This window comes from Gymnogyps californianus, chromosome Z (assembly GCF_018139145.2).
Source record: "Gymnogyps californianus isolate 813 chromosome Z, ASM1813914v2, whole genome shotgun sequence".
Taxonomy (NCBI): domain Eukaryota; kingdom Metazoa; phylum Chordata; class Aves; order Accipitriformes; family Cathartidae; genus Gymnogyps; species Gymnogyps californianus.
In genome coordinates this window covers 31,618,457-31,632,252 of record NC_059500.1, presented here as the reverse complement: position 1 = coordinate 31,632,252, position 13,796 = coordinate 31,618,457, and the positions used below count along the sequence as shown (strand labels likewise).

At 44.5% G+C, this 13,796-nt stretch overlaps 1 protein-coding gene across 3 annotated transcripts in view; it reads left to right on the top strand.

Annotated features, from left to right (window-relative positions):
* ABCA1 (ATP binding cassette subfamily A member 1) overlaps nucleotides 1-13,796 on the top strand; it is a 96,760-nt gene that overhangs the window by 31,367 nt on the left and 51,597 nt on the right. The window lies entirely within an intron of this gene.

Sequence of the window (13,796 nt, the reverse complement as noted above, 5' to 3'; positions counted from 1 at the left end):
TACAGGGCTCCCAAATACTCTGTTCTGCAGTGCCATGGTGTAATAAATCAACAGGTGAAATTAAAGCCATCTTCTTTGGTTGTTGCTAACAGTTGCACATATAAGCCCATCTAGCTGGTATTTACTTCATTGCTCTTAGTTTTCAGTGATCCCAAAGGGCATGTTTCTATTTTTCTTGAAACCAACCCAACTAAACAAAAATGGAGCAATGAAGTAGGCAGAGGGGAAACAAACATCGCCTAAGAAATTGCATCAGATCTCAGGCTACTATTCCACATGTGCCCTGCCTTTCCCAGTTGTTTGCTGGATTAGTATCACTCATGGTGTACGAGAAACATCAGTTGGGTGGCATCCTCTGCTGATGTTGCACCCTGCTGCGCAGACAGATGTTGGGTCTGAAGGAGTTCGCAGCCTGTCCAGTCAGTGCTAATAGTGCTACTTTTATTTAACAGGTAAAGGATGATGGAGGGCTTGGGCTGAAGAGCAGCCTTGGGAGAGGCTTTCTGGTGGTGTGTGTCCTGCTGTGTGATTATCAGGGTGCTCAGGGAAACAGGATGTTGTACTTTATCTGCTAGATGACGTTAAGGTGATAGCTAACTCCTTCCGCAGTGTCTTCTCCCTAACAAAAATGACCCCACGCCCTAAAGCTAAACATTCAAATTGATTCTTATACCTGCCTACCTCTCCCTAATTAAGCTGGTTTCCTCCCTGACTTCACTTGGGAAAGATCCTAGCAAAAACCAGCCAAGCTGGAATGAGAACTAACAAACCATATGTCCAGGTGGCCTTCACCCCTGGAAACACCTGCAGACACCAACTGCAGCAGGGTGGCATTCCTGCCATTGCACGGTTGCATGTAAATATACAACTGGGTTGTCTGATACGGTGCTCCATAGTGATGTGCAGGTCCTTGCCTTTCCTTTAGGCCAGGGAAAATACTGCCAAAAACGCTGCCCTGTGGTATCAGTAGAGAGATCTTGACTCGTAGGTGTGGGTAGGAAGGCTGCTTTACCTTTGTGTTTTCAGTACGGGTTACTTTGTGTTAGTCCTCAGCAGAACTCCCCAGGGCATTCCTGGCTGCTGCAGCCTTCTAGCCCAAAGCATCCAGCCAGGAAGGGGAGCTCAGGACTGCGTGGGAACCAGTGTGATGTCTGCTTTTGGGCTGGTGGGATGGAGCAAGTGGAACAAGCTGCCAATACTGTGTACTTGGATGGCACAAAGGGTTTTGTAGTGTGCCCTGTTGATTGGGCAGTTACGAGATTCAAGTACACGTGGCAGTTTTCGCACGTTTGCCTAATGAATTTTTTCTTCAAATCACTGGGTCGCTGAGCAGGCAGACTTGAGTGTCCTTAGATGATTTTTTTTTTTTTTTTTTTTTGGTGAGTGAATGGAAGTTGTGCAGGCAACTGCAGATCTTCTGGAAGAACCTTTCAAAACCTTCTTGGAAGGGCGCTTTAAATCCCTTACTGCAGGTAGTGGACAAAGTCTCTGTGTGAATCCAATGGGTCCATTATTTTTTCTCTCCTAAACTGAAGCTGGGAGGGCTGACAGTCAAGAGATATGCAAAGGTAGAGAAGACATCTTATGGCAGTGTGGGTCCCAAGCTGTGAGTTGGGCAGTTAGCTATGTAGCTTTTATTAGTGAGGTGGCGTGATATTTGCTGAATTACGCATTTGCAGAGTTACCACTTTCAATGGAGTCTATTTCCACTTTCCTTAATATTTTGAAGCCAAAGATGAGATTGAGGTTTAGGCACAAAGGTCTGCTGCAGTGTTAAATCTGTTACCAGGAGAATCATACTTGTTTCCTGTGGGGCTGTCCATGAATTTTCAGAGGTTTCTTTGTCTGTAACAGCATTGTTATTACATGACTTTGCTTAGAGGTTGAGATGGGTAAACAGATACTGCATAATGTGCATCGCTGTCTTCTGATTCTGCAGAACCGGGCTTTGGTGCCTGGTTTTGGTCTGAATTTCCCTTCTGCTGAGATGCTATTGAAGTGAGAGGTTTGGTATTATGCCAGCTTGGATTCTAGGTAGGTGTGTATGGATGTGGGAGGGAAAGACTGAAATACCTTTGAAGGTGGAATTGAAAAAACCCATGCAGTGTTATGTTAAATCTGGCCTTGCTGTAGTGTCTGCACTATACTAGGTGAGAGGAGCTTGAGAAAAACATTTCTGAGAATCCTATCACAGAAGACCGTATGAACCCTGTTAAAAACACACGAGGAGAATCACAAGCATGTCAGCATTGGTCTGCACTGGTGAAGGGCTGCACTGGCAATTTCTTTACTTGAAGACCAGCTAACCTGATGGTGCCAGCTAATGGTTTGACTGCACACAGGGAAGCCAACAGTGCCCATATCTACAATAAGCAACACAGCTATTCCAACAGATAGCAAATCACTGTACCTTAAAGGCACCATCTTTATCTTGCTGTTAACTTGTCTAGATAAAAACACAATGATAAAGAAAACAAGAATTGCTTACTGTGCTTGTCACAGTATCAGTAATATTAGCATGTGCTGCAGAAGCAGGACAGTATTAAAAAGTTCTGAGTGCTTTCTTTAGTCTCCTAAAACTCTTCAGCCTGGTCTGTCACCACTGACTTTTATTTTGAACCAGTGAATAAAATGGAGAGTGTTAAGTAAACAATTACACCTTTCACACTCTCCTATTATCTCCCTTTTTTTTGTATGCAACCTTATCAGTACAGCTTGCTAATACTGGCATTATGTTGCCGAAAACTTCTGCTCGGTATTAATTTCAATTTGCATTTATTTTCTGTTTTTACCACTCTGACACAATTTCTGGATTTGTTCTTGGTGACTTCTAATCTCAGAATGTCAATAAATTGCCTGATTTGTGGAAGATTGCATTTGGTTTATTTAAGCTACAGTCTGAGGTTGGTCGAGAGAGCAGGACTGAAACTTTTCCTATTGAGCTTGGTGTTAGTCGTACCCTAGGAAATTTGTACCATTGTCATCTGGTGAAAAGTTCAACTTTCTCAGGGGATTTTCATAGGGCTGAGCTCTCATGAGAGTGGTGATTATGAAATTGCCACAGTTGGAAAAAGCCCTGTCCCCTTCTGTGTCTGACTTGGTACTGAGACCGGAGTGCCTAGTTTGGATCTAACGTCCCATATCTCTCAAGTTAATATTAAGCTTTGGAGCCTTCTCTAGTAATAATACATTTAATCTTCAGTGTGCATTATGAACACTTATTATCTAATTTTTACAGCATTCCTGTGAGCTAAATAAATAAACAGCTGCCTAGGAACTGGAGCCCTCATTCTGAAACACAGTAGGATGTGGCAGTTTTTAGTGTAGTCAGGATGCAATAAAAGGTGATAGCTTTGAAATATTGTTGATGTTGAATCAAAGTTCATTTTTACCCAGGCAAGAGGATAGAGCACTGCTTGACTGAATTTTTTGAAAATCCATGAAAGTTCAATTTTTGTAGGCAGCCTTTTTCACAGGAAACAGATGCTGTTCCATTTAAATATTTTTGGTCATAAAATAAGTGAGTGTTAATGCCAGCATCCTGGCTAAAATCAAACAACATATTCTACCACCTGTTGCTAAATTTCTTTGCAGCTTCAACAAACTTCAACATTCTTCAGTTCCAACCCTAGGGGTTTTTTGGTGTTGCTGTGTTTTATCAAGTAGTGGTTGTGTCTTGTTTGAGATGCATTTTTAGTTCAGGTTACAGGTTTTATGCTTGTATCATACTTCGCATATGTTTTGTTTCCAAAATTCTGGAAAAATCCTTTGAAATTAAATGCAAAAGCTGCAGAATAAAAAAAAGTACATATTCTTATGTATTAACTAAGTGTTAATAATTAACTGAGTTTGTTAAAACTACATATTGCTTATGCCTGTGTGGCATGAAATCCTCAGCTGGTGAAAAATTGGTGTAGCTCTGAATTTAGTGGAACGTAGCTCACCTGTTAGCTGAAGATGTTGCCCTAGCTTTTTTTATGCTGACTTGACAGCACTAACTTATATGTGGAAGAGATTCAGGCTGATCTGTGACACACATTCTCTGTAAACAGCCAAAGTTTCCTTCCCTTTCTAATTTAGTTTTAAGGATGGTGCAATAAAAGATCCTTTTAAGGGATTTTAAATAAAGACCCTTTCCTGTGGGTTTTGGGTTTTTTCCCCCCTCCCCGAGGTAGGCAAACACTACCCAAGTTAGTCCTTAGATGCATTTTTGGTTGACACTGGCAGAAGGTTTGCATAATGACAGACATCATGAACTGTTACATTTCAGGAGGTCCTTTTCTTGTAGTTCTCCATCTGTTTTAGCAAGTGCAGCTGAAACATAACTGGACCGTATCTGAGGGTGACTGAGCATACATATATCTCAGAATGGGATTTGCTGATGGGACAAAGAGAGCTTGCTGCAAAGATGGCAATATCTCAAGTCTGAGGGCTTGTTCTGACTTGTGCCAACTGGCTGCTTAGGAAAGCAGCAGCTGTTGTCTACCCAACAAAATGCTACTTTAGAACTGTAGGAAAAAAGTGCTTTGCCACTTCAGACAAGATGTGGACATGAAAGTGCGTTGTCCCAACAACTTTCCTCATAGCAAAGGCAGAGCTGTGTGACGACATGGTCAGCATCCATCAGATATCCCTGCTCACCTATGTTATTTCTCTGCTCCGTTCACATACTTGCCCACTACCTAGCATGTGGGAAAAGTGTGCTGTAAAGCCAGAGAACAGAAATGAAGACAATGGAGTAGCCCTTCAAGACCACAAGTATCTTTGCCTACCTGGTCCCTTTCCTCCCTCTTCTTGTTGTCTCTTATTGCTACTTGAAGGAGGTGCAAAGAATTTTACGAGTGCATCCATATAAATAATGTAGAAGACCTCTCCAGCAGTACACACTCAGGTTTTTTTTCAGGTTAACTGCACTGCTTTGAGACTCTGGTACACAGGACCAGGTTCCTAAAGCAACAAGAGGCACTGCTCTTTTCTGTGTCTACTAGTAATGTTCCTGTCCTCCATGTAAAACACAGTGGACACTGATATTGGTGCAAGTACTCCAAGGTGTATTTTCAGCCAGCAAGTTATGTCAGTACTGAAGGGAAGGAATGGTTAGTGTATTGACAGCCGAGAAGAACACCAACCTGAAGGATGAGCCCCTCAGACTACCAAGGCAGGATCTGTTGGGAGCATCCCGATGTGAACAGCAGTATAGTGGTGCACTTAGGATACAAGAGACATGATCTGTAGCCAAGACTTTATGTGAATTTGGGCAATCCATATCTACTAAGCATCTGCTTTTCAGTCTTTCCCAAAGATTGAGAAAGTTCTGTAACTATTTTGAAGTGCTGTTGCTCAACAGTCTGATTTATACTAGTGAAGGGGCTGAATGGTTGCAAAGGTTGCCCTAAACTAGGCAGAGAAAATGTAATCTCTTGTTTTAGTGCTGAAGCTTGATTTTATTTTTTCCCTCCTTCGGACCTGAGTCTGAAAAGCAAAACCAAACTGCCATCCATACAGATAACTTTCCAATGACCAACTAAATTGAAACATAGGAAGCAATCATGGGATGTTGAAATAATTTAGATATAGGTATGTTTTCAGCATAAGCAGGCAATGTTTCTGCTTAAACTAATTGGACTATAATGATTGGCTTATCCTTCTTAATCGTTAGCATTTTTTGCTACCCCTTGGATTGGTTTGACCCTTTGTTCTGGAGGTGGCTTCTGCTGTTGTGTGCTAGATGAGGGGCACTAGGACTTGGCACTAAATCCAGAAGCGACAGGTCCTGCTGAACACAGGGGAAGGCAAGAGCCACTATGATCTGCTGACTGCAGACTTGATACCGTGTTAAACTTTAAAAGAAGTCAGATGTGATTCAGGTTCCCTGAATCTGTGATGAGTGAGAGGAAGGGAGCCATGGCAGGGTGAGGTTTCACAGCCAAGGGAGGGGGGGGCTTTTTCTCTTCACTTCAGCCTTTCTATGTAAGGCGAAACAAATACAAGTACAGGACAGTCAGGGTGCTTTGATCCTGGGCAGCTCTGCCTGCCATTTTGCTTGAGGTTCATCATTACCCATGCCAGTTTTGTGGGGGAAACCTATCAAACTGGGTAGCTGGTGCTGGGGTAAGTTTCAAATAGCATGATACTGCTGGGGTGGTTCTGCCTGCTTGTTTTGGGGCTTCAAAATGGTTCTGTTTGCATTTGAACCAGCAGTCTCCCAGATGGATGCTCACGAAGCCAGCTCATGAAGACTCTTCTGCTGCTAGTAATGGTCATTTGATTAAAATGTCCAGTCCTGCTTTTTCCTGTGACTTGAATTTCTGCTGAATTTAAGGTCACTTGCTCAAGTACAAGGAATGTACTTGATGGGGTCCTCCTTGGTCACAGCTCATACTTTCAACTTCTGCTTAGCTCCATGCTTTTTAATAGCATAATGTCATTCCTTGTATGCTCACACCAGTGTTTGCCATTAGAATATTGGTATGTGGCTGGATGTGACCATGGCATTTGGTTTCCAGTCTGTCTATTGATTTTTTGTAATGTATTTTACTGGGTCTGAGTTGATGTTTTGAAACACTGAAAATCTGCGTATTATCTAGGGCATAATGTTCCTAGTGCAGTCAAAATCCAATCTTAACAGGAAACCCTTACTTTCTGCCTCTTTAGAATCCCTTCTCTTTCTCTGAGCTGGATTTGACCTTTAGAGAGCTTCTCCATAGCCTGTACCACCCCTAAATTTGTTCTTTATACCACTCCTGAAAATAATTTTGTTGCAATAATGAAGTACTGTATCTGGTCAGATCTGAGGTCGGTCATCTCTGGCTGGTAAGCCAATTGAAAGGCTGAGAAATTTGGAGTTTGTCCTTATTTTGTGAAAATTATCAGGAGAATTTTCAACCAGTTATAACTGTCATGCAATTTGGAGCTCTGCTTGGGATTTGCTTCTTAAAGCAACACAGTGAAGATTCTTAGGATGTTTCCTTTAAGCCCGCTTCATTTTTTGCACTGTTAGAAGCCTGAATAAATTTTTTCTATTTTTGCATTGGCAAGCTGTATTTCACAGTTGTCTGTGCTGATAACAGAATTTGGCTTGCAGCAGGGGAAGATGCGAGAATATCTCTTCTGTGGTGTTACACAGGGCCTAGGGAGGTGGTTGGGTGCGTCCCTTCATAGACGGAAGCTCTGCAGGCTGCGTTTGCTGGCAGGACTGCTGGTGACCAGCCTGTGGGTTTTGCTTCTGTGCCTTGTGTCTTTGCTTTCTGATGCAGAGTCTTTCTGTTGTCGTGTGTGTCATACAGGAGGGGGGGGCCTGATGGCATTTGGGACTTAAAGTACTACCCAAAGAGGGGTATGAGCCTTGTGTTTGCTGCTGACTTTCCGTGCAGGTTGGAGGTGGGATCTCAGCTGGCTTAAACGGGGTCTGCATCCTTGAAGCCAACATTACCCCTAGTGAAGGCTAACCAAGGACTGGTCTCTTGTGCATGCACGAGTACACGGTGTCAGCTGTGCTTTCTGCCAGAGTGATTGTGCTGGCCACTATTTTTAAAGCTCTTCTAAGCAAAAATGGTGACTTGCAGAGGAATGGAGATGGTCCCAGTGTCTGCAGTCCCAAGATGAGAGGGAAGGCCTGGGCCTGTTGCACAATGTTTCCCTTTCTCCCAGGAGAGATCCTAGCTGCTGGAGATGGACAGCAGGCTGCCTCTTCTCTACTCACATGACCATTTTGCATGGCAAATATATGAAGATGATGGGCTCTGGTTAAGTGGGTGCTCACTTGGGTACTACCTAATGTCTGCAGAGGCAGCACTGTTACGTGTCTGATGGACACAGACCAGAGAGCTGTAGCCTGTCATAAAAACGGGTCAAGCCAAGGCTGCAGAAGGAACAGCACTTTGACTGTGAGAAAATTAGGCTCGTATTTTCACACTAGCCGATCCTGCACAACAGGCCTGCTGAGCTGCTTGATTTCTTGTCAGCAAGTCAGGGTACAGCTGTCCAACTTGTTCAGAGGACAGTTTTAGCTCCTGCCAGTATCAATAGGGATACAGGCAGCTCTGAGAGCTACTCCCACCACACAGGGGGAAGAGTGCCGTATAGGAAAAGGAAAATTAAAACACAGTAATTGTTTAAAAAAAAAAAAACAACTTAAAAAATGTTATTTTATCATGCTTTCTGGACATGTTGTCCAAAGTTAGAAATATAATGAGGGCAGACAAAAATTTGCTGCCTTGCCAAGCCCAGCACTGGCCTGTCTGAAAGGTTTGCTTTTCATATTGTAGATTGGGGTCATTGACTCAGTAGGATATAATGCTGTAACAGCCTTCAGCATTAGGAGATCGCTGTTTCCTCCGGATGATCGTCAATTCACAAGTCATTCAGTCTTCAGTTCCACTGTTGAACTTGTTTGAAAGCCCATTTTTATTTTTATGGGAAGTAGCTTCAGACACCTGTTGTATGTAAATCACAGTGATGGGTAATGAGTGTGAAAATCAGCTGAGGTGTTCAAGTGCACCGGTCATTCAGATACTTCACCGAAAAATTAATACAAAATTTCAGTGTACGAGGTAATTCTGCGGCAGCACTTGGTTTGCCTGCCCTGGTCCTCTCACTGCGTGAGGGTTTGCTGAAAGCTAAGGCAGTCCTTGTAGGGGTCACATGCACTACCAGTAAATGCTTTCAGCTGCTGAGGTTCCAGCTCTTGCTCTCAGCTTCAGCCCCTTCACGTGCTTGTGTCTTGCAAAAAACTCCTGTTGCTGGGTGTATGACCGGTGAACAAGCGATGCCCTGGGTGAAGAAGGCCTGTGTGACCAGAGAGCCTTGTGACCTTGTCCTCCGGTCATGCCTAGGCACTGTGGAGCGGTGTTGCACAGGCTTGACAGCCAGCTGTGCAATTGGGCTGGTGTGGGTGTGTGAGTTATTGCCCTCATGTGAGAGTGCTACGGAGGTGCCACACACCCACCTCCCTTGCTGTAGAAGTGCTCTTTTACCTGAGTGGGGAACTGGGAGCTGTGAATCTGAACTCTTTGTGCAGGGAGAAAAAAATGCCTTATTTGCGCACTTGCCACTCTTCCTTGCTTTGCTCCTTCTGTTAACTGGTGGAGACAGGTGCCTCTCACTGTGTTGTGCTGGGAACCCATTTGTCTTTCTTGTCTCCTTTGGGCACTTGTGGAAACATGCTGACTCTAAAGAACGACGCTAAAGCTTCTTACGCCCTGTCCTGTCTCACTATTTCATCTTGCTGTGATGCCTTAATGCTGCTGTTACGAAAATGATTAGGTTGCCCTATGAGCAGTCTCTGTGATAAGAAAGGGTCGTAATTTAACAGCAGTTTCCCTGTTACCTTGATGCCTGGCTGTGAGGAATACAGGCTTAGCCAAAGGCTAGTAAATCCTCCAACTGCAATGGATATACAGAAAGTAACATAATTGTTTTCTGCCTTGCATGTTCCATCAGTAGGGAATGAAAGTCCCTGAAGATAAATAGTCATATTTGTAGATGGGACACGCTGCCCTGCTTTCCTCTTAGCTTCTGAATTAACTTATGGCATGAATCCCCTTCTCCCCCTTCCTTCACCCAGTTCCTTGTAGGGACTTATGGCATGTGAAGCTGGGAAGTAAACACTAGATCTGACTGACATGTTGTTTTCACTGAGCTTGTTAGTTTTAAACTAGCTGAAAATCTGGTTTATTGTAGATTGTGGGCACAAACCCTTTGGGCAGAAACCCCACAAATTGAAGTCAGACCTGGTGAATTTTGTACTCTACGGTGGATTGAGATATGTTGAAATACCACTTGTGTGCCTTTTATTTTTAGAAGGCAGCATTCAGGATATGAAAACTGTAGCCACAATTTCCGTGGGGTTTTGTTTTTCTACCCTATTGTTTAATTTTAAAAGACACTGCACCATTAAGTTTCTGCAGGAAGGTATGAGCCCTCTGTGCTTCCAAGTGAAGCAAGAAAGAATGGGAGAGAAGTCTGAGGACAATAGTCTTGCTCTGTAACCTGTCCGCACAGGCTTTTTTGTGCCACTTGTCTGTGGATCTTCCCAGTATTGCTGGAAGAGGTCACTGCTTACTGTGGGACCTGTCATGGTCATACTTGTAGTAAGATCAGCAAATTAAAACTAGTTCCTGGCTGTGATTTCTCTTGCTCTTTCCTGCATTGAGCCACCTCTTGAACTTGTGAAAGTAACTGGGGATGTGTTTCTAGAGTGAGGGCACTAAAAAGTCTGGCTGTGGAGAATGTATGGGCCATGGACACTTTCTTCAGCACACAATCAGTGCTTCAGTTCTGATATGCATGGAACGGAGACCCCATATAGCACTGACTTGCTATTTTTTGTAATGAACACTTTTTGTTTTGCTGTTTGATTTAACCAACAATGTAGCAAGTGTGGAGGTTCTGTTTCTCTTTGCTCATTCCTGTGGATGTCTTGAGCAGGTTTTTTTTTCTATTGTCACAATGATTTGATTCTCAAGCAAGGAATGACTAGCTTAGCTCTGTGCTCAGGCATGAAGGTGCTGGAAAAGGTTGAGCTGTCAGGAAAATGTAAATCTTAAAAATTTAAAACAGTGTGTCAGTCCTGTAGGAGATGCTCTGCAATCTGAAAATCATGAGTTTCTGGTTTCCATGCCCAGAATTCAGCCCTCAAGGTTGGTTTGAACTGTGTGGAAACGAAGGACAGATGTGCCTTTCATGAAGTCAGTATCTGTGAAATGCTGCCATGTGTGATTGTCTAATCCTGACCTGTGACTTCAGAGAGGAAGGGTGGTTTTGTGGTTAAGGCACAAGACCTCTAGCTCTGGGAGTTCTCGGTTCTGCTGGAGGCTTCCTTACGTGACCGTAGGGAGGACCCTTCTCCCTGCCCTATGTGGGAAATGGGCTTCTCTTCTCCTGCTTGTTTCATGTGGATGGGGACTGTCTCCTGCTTTGTTGCCGTACAGTGCCTGAGCTGGAGCTAGGCAGAACAAAAGCATTTCAGCCCCACTGGGCCTGCTGGCATTGGGGGTTTTTGGAATGGTTTATAAGCAAAGCCTCTGTTTATATTCTCTGCTGTTCTGCTGTTGCTCCCTTGGAGTCAGGAATGAAACTGTAAAAGTAGTCTACCATAAGGACAAGCTATCTCAGTACTTCTTCTGCAGACATTCATCCCACCACTGAATTGGCGAGATGGTTCACATCAGATCTGACTGTCCTTGAGTGTGGTTGCTCAGTCTGACCTCAAGTTCATCTCCACATTTGTGCCTGGGGTTTGTCTCGGTTTCTGGGACCTGAGGTTTCAACCAGGAGGCTGTTTCCCTGTGGTGGTAGTGAGGGGAGCCTGCAGGACTGCAGCTCCCCTGGTTTTCTGTTGAAGATGAAGGGGAGAGGGAAGGAGAGGCTGCACGTCCACATCAGCGAAAGTATGTGGAGAGACTTCTCTCTGATGTGCTGTCCAGATGCTGCAGCTGCATTGGTCTGTGCCAGCCGGCTTGCAGGAGCTGACTGTACCAATGCTCTTGGTCAGTCTCAAGCATGAGAGAAGATGCATGCCTTAAATCATGTTTGAGCTGACGTATTTTACCTCACGTTTTTTGAGTAACTTGATAGTGTGTCTGAGCTTTTATGGCAGGAAAATATTGCAGTAGTAGGCCTCTGGTTGTAAAATGTGTTCTTCCACTCCAAATGTTTGCATTATCAGGTACGGTTGGTATTAGCCTTCAAAAGACTTGCCTGTTTCTTTTGTTTTCTATTTTTGGAGGAGTTCTTTTAACTAATGCTCTTGTATTTCCTTAGGCCCCAGTGGGCAAGCAGTCTTGGAGGAGAATTGCTGTTTTCAAGAGGAAACCTCTATTAACTCTTGTCTTCTTGAAGTAGCCAGGGCAGGAATTTAGACTGATTGCATTGTTCGGTGCTTTTCTGTGGTTTCATGTGCAAGTCATTATGCATGCCTCCATGATTGAGGGGGATTGCATAAGACACTGAGCCACAAGCGCTGGAAGTAGGACCAGGTGGGGTGGCGGAGAAAATGCATGGTAAGAAAGGCTGGCTATTTGCTTAGGGCACTGCAGTGGGACCATGGTGTTGGAATTCAGTCCCTTGGTCTCGCAGAGCTTCCATGTGTGGTCTTGGGCAGACAAGGGTTATGAACAGTGAGTACAGGTTCATGACCAGCTGGCTGGAAGCCAAGCATTGTCCCACAAGCACTTTTGGTAACTTTACGTTCTGTTCCCTTCGTGTTTTCCTCCAAGTGATGATGAAAACTCCTTCAGACGTTTGTAGGAGTTGCCTTGGAAGGCAGCTTCGATTTTCAGCGAATTCTAGTGCTGAGCAAGTCTGAAAATGCTCGGCATGACAAAAAGGCAGGGGAGAAATGCCCTGTTAATGCTGGACTGGTTAATTACAGCCATGGAAGATGGCAGGCTCTTTGTTACTCCCCGTCATGATTACGGACAGGCCAGAAGGAATCCGAGTGTAGTTCAGGTTGCTTTCCTGCAGTTACCTATAGAATATGTCCCTGACCAAGAAAATCCTGCTTCCGTGTGGCAAAACCCCCACAAACCAAACCCACAAACAAAAAAGCCTAGGCAAACCCAAAAGCAAAACAACAGTGAGGAAACAGAAGAGTAGGACAATTATTGCTTGGTTACCTTTTTTAAAGGTGTGTGGCCCTTTAAGAGGAGCTTGAAAAATATTGTAAATGGGGACAGATTAAATGAAAAAGCTTGCAAAGATCTGATCTCTGCATGCCAGTCTGCCTTCAGCCAGCTACCCCTTTGTCCATCTAAGTTTCCAAACTGTTGATGATCTCACCAAAAAATAAACAAGCTGCAGAAGTGTTTAGGGAGTTCAGCACATTTAGGAAGTAACCAAGGAATCAGGGTGGGGGGAATTTTTCCTCCAGTTGTGGTGAAGCAGGGTGCTTTAGCCTCTGCTGGAAAGAAAAGGATGTTTTTAAGTTATTGCAGGAGCCGGCTCTTTTCCCAGCCTTTCCCTGGGCTGGGAGAGGGGATGGTGGTTGATTTTGGTGACAGGGTGCAGTGGGACGTTTGCATAGCGTGCTCAAAACCAGTATATTGCTGAGTGGTCCTGCTGAGGGGGGAGAGAGGAAGGCGAGGGAGCAACTTTCGTCCCAAAGTAACCTCCGCGTCGCCTCAGCAGAGGGGGGTGATTTAGTTTTTCGAGTGGAACAAAAAGGCAGCAGGGAATTTGTAACTGGATATGTAGACGAGGGAGCAATGACCGTCAGTAACCCCTGCGTGCTTCGTGCTGCAAGAGCAGAGCGCGTGGCTTCCTCCCCTTGCCAGCTGCTCTGCCAAGCTCGGGCCCTGGGAAGCAGAAGTGGCACCCAGACCAGCAGCCTCCCTGTTACCGCCGGTGGCACCCTGAGTGCCCAGCATGCTTTTTCCTGAGGGTTGGGCTTTCTTGAGGGTATCACTTGCTGAGCCAAGCAAAAAACACAAAAGAGGGGGGGAAAAAAAAATGTTCTGTTACAGCTGTTCCTTAAAGGAGGGAGAAGATACAAACTCTTGGGGCTCCCTTGCATTACTTTCCCTTTAGAGCTCATTGTTTCCCACTGTTTTCCATGGGCTGCAGCATCCTCTCTTCCTGGAGTAGAAAAAGCAGCGTGACACCTAACTGGTTGACTTGGCTTAGCCTGGAAATCTTCACCCTGGTAAATCCCATGAGACTTGCTGTCTCAGCTCCTTCTGGCATAGCTGCTTTCCCCATCGTTGCTTATTTAAGCATAGTAGAGATAGAATTGTCCTCTCTCTCTAAAAAAACCCAGCACCCCCCCTGCCCCCCCCAGCCCTAAACCAACCCAAAAC